The following is a 10819-nucleotide window of genomic DNA, read 5'->3' on the forward strand; positions in this document are numbered from 1 at the left end:
AGAAATGAAAAATATAAAGTACTCTACTCGATTTATTTAAAATGTAATTAAATTTCATTTCTGTCTCTTTTGCTGTTTATAGAAGGTTACATCGTCTTTAAAATTGTATCTAAGATTGGCTTTCGAGAAGTACGAAGCAAGTGGAAGTCCAGAAACATTTAATACAAATTAATATATATATATATATTAATTCTTTGCGGACGTCTTTAAATTCTTATCGCACATTACCGTTACACTTTGCAGTATATATATGTTATTATTATTTAACAAGCTGGATTTAAATAATGTGCGTGGTCGTGGCAGAAATAAAATTGATGATAGTCGGAAAAGGAGATGAAGGGGAGGGGAATTGAAAGGGCAATCTAGCTGTTGAGCTTTCAGGGGTAATTCTTCCTATTTTTGTGCCGTTCTTTCTCGAGTCTCGCGTATTAAACGTATTCTTGCGCGCTACGTCATTTATCCCGTCGCGTCTTCCATGGTTTGAAAGATACGCGAGCGAGAGGCTTGAATACGGCTTATTATGCAGCCCTCGCTGCACCCACCCAACTCTCGAGACCTGCATTATCTATCTCATGGAGACCCCGGTACGAGGCACGTACGCTCACGCACACATACACGCGCAAACACTTACGAAGAACCCGCATGGTCGCTTTGTTAGCAGAATGAAAATCTCACGTCGTCACGGAACGGAAGAGAGGCTTAAGCTTACCTCGTCGCTCCATATCTGTTAATAATTGGAATCGTTGCCGCTTAACCTCCTATTTCGATACCGCGTATTGATCCTTCGACATTATAATCCGCCATATAATATTTCATTTATTATTAATAACTAAATTAATAAGACTAAAATTTAATAATAATATATACGTAGTAAATGGCTCAACCGTTATAGAATATTGTGTTGTCCATTAATCTGCAGTCATTAAAATTTGTCAAATACAATGTAGCAGGGAATTTGTCAGGTTTTAGTTGTGCATTCAGAAATTTTTATGATTATTGCATTTGGCGTGCATCAGGCCCTTTCCCACGTAAGCGTCTAATTATGTCGGTGGCATTACGCTTCCACGTGCAGCACCCTGATGTTTCCCATAGATCCCCGCGAAAAAGTATTACCATCGCGAGTCCCGGCTAGCTTACAGCCTGGATTATATTCAGGAAGGAAGAGAGGAAGGAAGTCGCAGGAAGCTACGCCGAGCAAAATATATTGCGCGTATAAAACCACGTGGAATAGACTGTTATTACAGTCCCGGGTATTACGTTCAAGCAGCTTGCCAAAATTCGCCACTTTTCATTCGTTCTTCCGCGAAATAACTAGCCCGGACCGAGCTTCTTCTTCGAATCTGGTCAACGCAAATTTTCCTACTTCATTTCTCTTTACGAAAAAAAATATATATATATATATAAATAGATAAAGAAGAGAAAATTCTGTTGGAAAAATGACTCATGAAATTTGGATTTAACGATGTAATGAAACAAGTGATATCTTATCGGAAAATCGTGATAAGATTTTATTTGACACTGCGTAGGAAGATTTTGCGCTTTAGCGCTGGCAATAAAGTGACGAGAGTGTGTCGCTATTGGGGAGTATAAAAAAAGTGGTAAAGCCAGGCGAGACGAGGTGATATGTAAACTTCCTTGGATTTCTTTGTATGTAATACGTATAGCCGAGCTTTAGGAGTTTCCCTTTAAAGTAAATTTATGTCCCGTGCACATATGTACGTGCCACCCTGCAGATTATTCGTAGCGAGTAGCGAGTCCAACGGGGAAAGCTAAGCCTCTTACGTGTCTGGCCACGTGAAAGTAGTACGCCTCCTCCATCGCAAAGTTGTTTCATTCCCCAGCTAGCTCGCCCGAGATTGGAAAATCAAAGTGGAAAAATAGAAGTGAGAAATTAATAACCGACCTCGCAGACTGAATAATGAAAATGCAAAAAAGTTTCCATTATCCAGCCATCGGACTTTTGTCAGATCCAAGCTCTGCTCCCATTAAGTCATTCCCATTAATTCCTACGCTTTTATTTTTTCAAACAATTATTGACAACGATCCTGATTATCCTCCTTATATAAAGATTCGTACAAGTTTGGACGATTTGCATTTCTCGTAAAACTGGACTATCGTTAAGGGAGAAAATATACAATCGTGCAAATTTACTGATGTAGAACAGTGCCAAGAACTGGGAAATATAAAAGTGTGTCGGAAATCGGAAAGCGAATGTCCGAAAAAATTTATGACGTCCGGTATAAGAGCAGAAAATGTTCCACTTTTATATACGTATTATATAAGTTTGCGTGCTAGCACGAGCTTCGCGAAAGAATCGAAACGTTCCGTACAATATTGCGAATCCTATCGCAGGGTAAATAGCGCAGTTCTTATCGCGAGGAGAGAATCAAAAGTGGAGCAGGTAAGGTTTCTGGCGCGTGGAGACAAAGGAGAATATCACAGTGACTGAAAGGGTGTGACAAGATTCTCTCTTTTCGTCTCCTCGCCTGTAAAATTTCACTCTATTCTTTCACAGTCCAATGGTAGCATATAATAAATAGCCTGCAACTGCATCTCGCGAAAAGAAAACTTTTACCAATATATAGCAGTTAGACTATATATATATATATATAATAAAATGTGTATAAAGCGTCTGCGTATATATATATATATATATATATATATATATATATATATATATATAGATGCGTTGAGTAAGAATCGAAATAAAAATGAGTAAAGATTATTCGAGAAATGGCAATAAAGAGAGATTTATGATCTTATATAAGGCGAGTTAAAGCCATATAGTCGTTTTCGGAACAATAAAAATTTCAAGCTGCGTTTTCAGCTATTTTCATCGGTGCGAAACATCATATAGTGGCAATTGCGATTTCGCAAAACCCTCTTCACTTGCCACGCCTTATCATCCATTCTGCTTTCCACATCCCACTCTGATCTCGCGGGAGCTCCCACTCGTTCCTCCTGTGTACCCTTGGTCGGTGCATGGGTATATACACACACCTACACACGTTCTCTCACGCTTACCGCTCCACCACACACACACACACACACACAGCTTGCACCACAGCTTGAATTCACGCAGAAATATTAGCCTCGCGTCACAAGCGTCATCGTTTTCCAATTTCAGCCAACTAACGAAGAATATGCTTGCCGCGTTATCCGTTCTCGCTCCACACGCCAATTATTCGCCGGATCTCACCGACTTTCCATTCCTCCTCTGCAGAGATTTATCCGATAAAGTCATCGTCGCGTCTACAAACACAAACAAATCCTCCCTGGAGAATAAAAAATAATCATCGCGCGAGTTTCAGCTAATTTCTCATTCCAACATTTTCCACTCGTGTATTCCTGCAGGTGTATAAACGAAATTGACGAGGAAACTTTGGTAAAGTAGATTGTAATTTTCTCGGAAATTCGTTGATACTTCTGCCGTAAGAAACTCCTTTTGAGTTGAAAAAAGCCAAGGGAGACTTCGCAAGGAAATAACTCTGATTCTTGAAGACAAGCAGTGGTGAAAAGTCGTAATGTAGCCTTGTTAAAAACACGCTCTCTGCGCTTCTACCCCTTCTCTAGATTCTTCTTTCCCGCGCACCAGCTAGTCTATATATGATCCTCCTACCCTCCCGCCCTGATTTTCTCCATTACCGTCCATACCGCTGACTGGTTTTACCACTTTCCTCATCTTTCTCCCACCCCCTCCTCCCCAACAATTTTTCTCCTTCGTTCGAGCTCTTATCGCACATTTCTGCGTTTATTTATTATTCCCTACCCCATCATCCCGTGGCTTCTTCTTTCCACGGCTATATTTTTCCACGGTGGTTATATTATTATTTTCACCATCAGAAGCTCCTCCGCTCGGCTCTTTTCGGCTAGTTCGTCACGTCCTGCAGCACGATCGATGGATTCTTTTGTCGTTGCTCGGCTTTCTTTCTCAAATTTCGTCGTTCAAAGAAAGGTCTAGGGGGAGTAGGAGGGGAACTCTGGGCTGTGTATTTATGGGTCTGCAGCTTCTACGCGGAGCAATTTGCGCACGTGCACACTTCTCTCTTCGCAAAATGATCCTCCCCCTTTCCCCAGCCCCTCCTTTTCGCCAAGTTTGCAAGATTTCGCATGGCGCTCGATTATCCCCTCGATTTTCCTGCTGGCACCCGCGCGACACTTCTTACTCGCCTTTGTATCGCGCGATTTCGCTGACTCCAGCAACCTGCACTTCTCGCCTCCATACACCTGGAGATTCTCATAGCCAAACATCAATCTCTTACTTCGACGAGGATCTTCATCTATATATGTATTTCTTTAGCGCTCGAGCTCATTTATCTCCTTAATCTTCATCCATTCTATATATTATATATACACTATACTTTGTGTGAACAGAATTGTAATTTCACTGCTGAGATCGATACGTGCTAATAAATAATTTAGCATAATAATTCAATGGTCTTGAGTCGTACTCTAATGCATCTAAACAGATATACGCAGTAAGGAAGATCTTTCTCTCAGCTTAGTTGACTAAGTTTTTATAAATTTGCATGTACTAAACTTACAGTATGTTAATTTTATCGAATTGTATAATATCAGAAGTATATACTCATATAAATTTACGCATTGAGCTTTTGTTTATAATTTTGATTTATAATAAATAAGAAGGTGTGTATTGTTTATTATTAGACCAGTGAGATACTAAGTCAAATTTTTAATGAAAAATAAATATAAAAATCATTAGTATAGTGAAAAATTATAGTATCTATAGCGTGTATGAAACTTTAAAAAACTGTTGAGATACGACTATCTTTTAAGCTGATATTATTTTGATTGATTATACCTACAATAAAATATATTTTTTAATAATATTGTTCCTTTCGATTCGATAATTAAACAGTACTATTTAGTCTAATAACTCACTGTGTATTTAGCTGAGTTTGAATTATTCGAAATAATTTGCTTTAATTCGTTATGTATTATTTAATTAGCTGTTCTGCTCAAAAGCCAATGGCCTAGGAATTATATGATTAAACACGAAACCAACAAGAATAGAGCTATAGAAATCACAAATCATGAATTGTCCAAAATGACTAATCCTGATGTATTTATTAAATACTCTCTGAGCCTTTTCCATTTAATTATATTCAAATTCGGAACACGGCAGGTCTATACGGTCGATACAGACTCGCACAATGTTGCGAATGCGGTAACGTTATTGAAAAAAATAAATATATGTTTAAAAAATTCGCTTAGTTGGAATAAATTAAATTACAATACCAAATAAGGAGATCGTACTGGATATAAAGGAAACATGTAAAGAGGCCTGATACACAAAACTTTGGAATGTATAGAATGCAATTTGGAATCCAAATGCTAGATTATAGAAGGATGCGTAGAGCCTTCGCCTTTGGCTATATAATGTGTGGGTTACACAAATAAAGAAAAGACACACGCACAGAGTCCCTGTCTAAAACGAAACCCAGGTGCATTGAACGCTAGCAACAGAGTGGCGATGTAGTGGGAATTTGCTCCCCCACTATTATATGTATAACGACACTCACCCCAGGCACTATGCTGTGGAACATCTACGAGTCATAGTGGGAGGAGGATATTCTCATCACATCGCAACTCTCTAGCTGGCATGACCCGTACTTTCATACGACTCCGGTAAAGTGAAAGAAACTTCGAAGTGGAGTACCCGATGGCCTAGCGATTTTCAGCTCCGACATAACCTTGGCTACGATACATTCGTACTAAAAAAATATCGAAGATTGCAGTTTTCCAATTACTCGTAATAAATTCCAATTCTTATGGTACAAGAAAGATCATTTTTTATAATCAGAATATTCAGAACTTAATCAAAGGAGTTAGATTTAGCCTAGGTCATATAATCTGATGATATTATCGGAAAATCACCAGTCTCTTATGGAAAATATAGATCAATCGATTAGGATTTATCTGGTTTCGTGATCAATTGATAATTTATTAAGTTTACTCATAAGCAGTAATCCATGATAACTATACCAACACATTTTTCAACAACATTACAGCTTTACAATTAAATGTTTATTTGAATTTAAATGTTAGTTCTAGTAGACGTATGCTGACTATTTCTGTAAGTTCTTATTAATTTGATGATGAAAATGATTACTATTATATAGTCTTAGTGATTTATACATTTTCAATACCTAGTTTAGTATTCTTTCATATGACAAAATCCACACGTAACTAGATCGATAAATAAAGTTCTTGAGGAAGATATCTTTCAATAGAACCATGAAGTGTTTTCTCAATTGCAAATTTTCTTTTGATTCTTATTATCATATCTAATAATATATAAACAGTGTGTCTCGAAATTGCTGGCTAAGCTGCAAGACCATAAGCAGAATTATCGATTTTAAGAGAAAACAAATTTTAAAATCATTCTAGTTACATCAAAATATACATATATACTAAGAGTCTGCATAAATTGTTATAAAGCTTGGTAAATATTATAATAATATTAAAAAATCTTATAAGAGGTTTTAGAAACATGACAATTTTAATAAAAAAAAACATTCTTTTATATTGCTCAAGTTTGTTAATTTATATAAATTTCAATCAAAGTGTAAGTTTGTTAGGCCTATAGGCTATAAGCATTGTTATGTAACTCATTAAATATGAATAATATTAAAATATTGCATAAGTATTTTCCTCTCAGAATCGGCCCTTCTATCTAGATTTTGCAACTCTTGGCCAACAAATCTAGGACACTCTGTAGATTAAAATAAAGATTTCTTTGGAATCAAAATCAGTGATTAATGATAATAACAACTCTGTGATAAGTTGACTACTTCGGTTTGAATCTGATAGTCTTTTCCAATCATTCACATCCGAGTGACCATGCATAGCAATTACAGTTTTGTGGTTTTTAGCTTTAGTGACAGCTTCGCAAGGTACAGAATAAATTAATCCAACTTTAGATAATTAAATAATAAAACTATTTGTAAAACTCTCTAAAGCTTTTAGTCTGGTTATGAAATAAGAAACCAATCCGGAGTTATGGTATTTGATACTGTATAAAAATGAATTTACATTATGAAATGTTATAGAGCTGAGTCGGAAATAATATATTTCCCTTATAAGTTTACGAATAATTGTCCACCTAACAGATTTTAATATATATTTTTTTTAGATTTAAAATTTGTTGCGCCCTAGTTTAAAAAAAAATTAAAAATGTAAAAGCACTTATTGTCGATTGGTTCCTTTTTTACATATACTATATATCCATATATTGATATTTTGTCGGTTGCCCTAACAAAAATGAATTAATATTTATTTTACAGATAACGTGAAACCTCGAACAGTGAACGGACAAAATTCTCCAGAAGGAGAATTTCCATTTATAGCAAGTACCACTATTTTCAGATGAAATACTGACTTGAAAAAAAATTACAAAAATTATAGATCATTTTAATTTTGATTCGGTATCACTTCAATCTGTAAGCGATAATGATCACTTTTGCGGATACCCAATCCTAAATGAAAATTACGTGCTTACCGCTGCAAGCTGTGTTGAATTCTATGAAGCCAATACCCTTACAATTGTTGCGGGAGTTATTAACAATACATTGAACAATTTTACACCCACAGTCGAAAAAATATTATTCATGAAAAATACAACTCTACGAAAAATTCGCAACATGATATTGCTTTATTAAGAGTAAGATTGCTATAATTGTGCTTCAAAGCATTGTTTTTCATAGTAACATCATCTTCATTTTTGTTGTAATAATTAAAATTGAATTGCACGTGTTATTAACAGTAAACGACACCACTGGAAAAAGTATCAACAATTAAAAGTGCTGTTTTACCAGAAGCCAAAAAAGATGACATTATGTGCCTATTGATAAATTAGTGGTTTCTGGTTGGGGTAGGCCCTCGGTAAGACAATCATTATACTAAGTCTTTCACTCGGCTTTATTTTACATTGCAAAACTAGCTTGATTTTCGTTTTAATGCAGGATAGCGGCAAAAACTCACAAATCCTTAAACATACCGTTATTTATCAAGCCTGTCAAAGTTATTGCAAAAAACAGTGGATGGCGATTTACGAGCCGATTTCCGATGCTCAATTTTGTGCTCTTTCCTATCGATATAAAGCAAGGCCTTGCTACGTAAATTCAAATACTTTTATTTTAAAAATTTACTTTTTATACATCGATACGTAATTAATATTTGTCTTATATTTTAATAGCGTGATAAAGGCAGCCCTGTAACTCTCAATGGAACACTCATTGGTATTGTATATCCAAAGATATTCCTTGTGGTGATCATGATATACCAGCTCTTTTTACACGTGTATCGTATTACGTCAATTGGATCAAAAAGCATGCTATTTAAATATCTACTGATCTACAGTCACATAATTCCTACGACTTATTTCTTATTTAATACTACGCTGGGGCAAAATTTCTTTAGAATTAACTTAATATACTTAACTGGTTACAATTTAGTAAGATTATAAAATATTTGTTCAAAGAAAATAAAGGAGACTTTTTCGAATAAAATATTTAGTAAAACAATAAATATTTACCCATGTGATATTCTTTAAAACTAACAAAATATGTAGTGGTATTAATAATACATTTTTAACGTTATCAAAATCAATAGTAGATGAAAACAAATATGACTACATTCATATTGTTATTTTAACTAAACGCACATAAGAGAAAATGTTAAATATAGTTTATAATCTTCCTATAACCAAAGATACAATAGACAGTACATTTTCAAGAAAAGCTGGTCACCATCCTATATTCTATTAAAGAAAATAACTTTGTAAAATTGTTTACATTTCAGTTGTTTACAGAGGTACATTTCTATAAAATACAATATACTCTTCAAAAAGAAAAAGAAACATTTAGTAAACACGGCTATTTTAATCATCTTAATATGTTTTTGAAATTACGATAACGAAGCTGAAGCTAGCGGCCGATTGCTAGCGGCCGATGCGAGCATTATTGTCATAACTGTACACGTACCATGTTATGCGCCGCGTAAGTAGAAAACGTATATTCTCGCTAGCGCGCCGTATGTAGTCAGACACACTCTACGTGTCCCAGCACGATGCGAGCAAATAAATACAACTCTATACCAACTAAACCGAACACTTGATGAAAAAAAAAATATGGATCTTCTTCGTTATTTAATAGCGAAGAGACCCCTATATGTTAAAAACTGGAACCGCCCAAGGAACTTGCCGAAAAAAATTAACAAAACTTACAATGCGCGACCTTTTTGCAGATTTCTCTACGTATTCGCTAAGTTTTACTCCGCTGCTAGCCACAGGAAATTCCTCAGCCAACTTAAACCTTATGCATCTTCTTCGTTATAAAAAGGTCGCGCATTGTAAGTTTTGTTAATTTTTTTCGGCAAGTTCCTTGGGCGGTTCCAGTTTTTAACATATATGGGTCTCTTCGCTATTAAATAACGAAGAAGATCCATATTTTTTTTTTCATCAAGTGTTCGGTTTAGTTGGTATAGAGTTGTATTTATTTGCTCGCATCGTGCTGGGACACGTAGAGTGTGTCTGACTACATACGGCGCGCTAGCGAGAATATACGTTTTCTACTTACGCGGCGCATAACATGGTACGTGTACAGTTATGACAATAATGCTCGCATCGGCCGCTAGCTTCAGCTTCGTTATCGTAATTTCAAAAACATATTAAGATGATTAAAATAGCCGTGTTTACTAAATGTTTCTTTTTCTTTTTGAAGAGTATATTGTATTTTATAGAAATGTACCTCTGTAAACAACTGAAATGTAAACAATTTTACAAAGTTATTTTCTTTAATAGAATATAGGATGGTGACCAGCTTTTCTTGAAAATGTACTGTCTATTGTATCTTTGGTTATAGGAAGATTATAAACTATATTTAACATTTTCTCTTATGTGCGTTTAGTTAAAATAACAATATGAATGTAGTCATATTTGTTTTCATCTACTATTGATTTTGATAACGTTAAAAATGTATTATTAATACCACTACATATTTTGTTAGTTTTAAAGAATATCACATGGGTAAATATTTATTGTTTTACTAAATATTTTATTCGAAAAAGTCTCCTTTATTTTCTTTGAACAAATATTTTATAATCTTACTAAATTGTAACCAGTTAGGTATATTAACACATTGCCATCGGGCGATTTTTGCTCAAACTTGTCTATAAATCGGGGTATTTTTAATGAAATCAAACTATTTCGGTGTGTGAATTAAAACTGCGGTTATTATTTGTTTAATTAATATATTATCCATTATGGTAAAAAATAGAACTAAAATAAATGCTTAAAAATTACCAGCAAAGTGCACAAACGACGTACGTAATTTTTTTAAAAACGAGAAATCTCGTTTCCCGATCGCAATGTGTTAATATGTTTTTGAAATTACGACAAATATAGATTCGATTTTTTTTACGATAATTCGACAACACGTTATTATATTACTTTTCGGCTAAAATTTATGCAATTAACAATTCAAAGTGTTACCAACAAAAGGCTGTAAAATCGATGTAGATACGCTAATCACACTTTGTGCACCCACCTTGTAAATATTTTCGCCTGGTATGTATATACTATAATTTATTGTATAACAAGAATATTGATTAGGAGAGGGATAAAGGCTACATCGCTACACGCGACCGTTACAAAGAGCCGCACAACAGCGCGATGCACTATACAAACAAATAAAGGCAAAATCAGAAAATCGCTCTTATTTAAAATGTATAAAATTCGAATCTTTAAAATGGAAAGAATGTTCAGTGGATAAGAAGGAAATATTGCTCTAAAAAGAAG

General features: G+C 34.8%; 1 protein-coding gene across 2 annotated transcripts in view; it reads right to left on the minus strand.

The window, feature by feature from the left end:
• LOC136773883 (neuroligin-1-like) overlaps positions 1–10819 on the minus strand; it is an 89966-nt gene that overhangs the window by 77211 nt on the left and 1936 nt on the right. The gene's annotated exons all lie outside the window — the stretch shown is intronic.

Source organism: Prorops nasuta, unplaced genomic scaffold (genome assembly GCF_024137725.1).
Source record: "Prorops nasuta isolate Cenicafe-Biocafe unplaced genomic scaffold, Cenicafe_Pnas_1.2 PNAS00005, whole genome shotgun sequence".
NCBI classification, from domain to species: domain Eukaryota; kingdom Metazoa; phylum Arthropoda; class Insecta; order Hymenoptera; family Bethylidae; genus Prorops; species Prorops nasuta.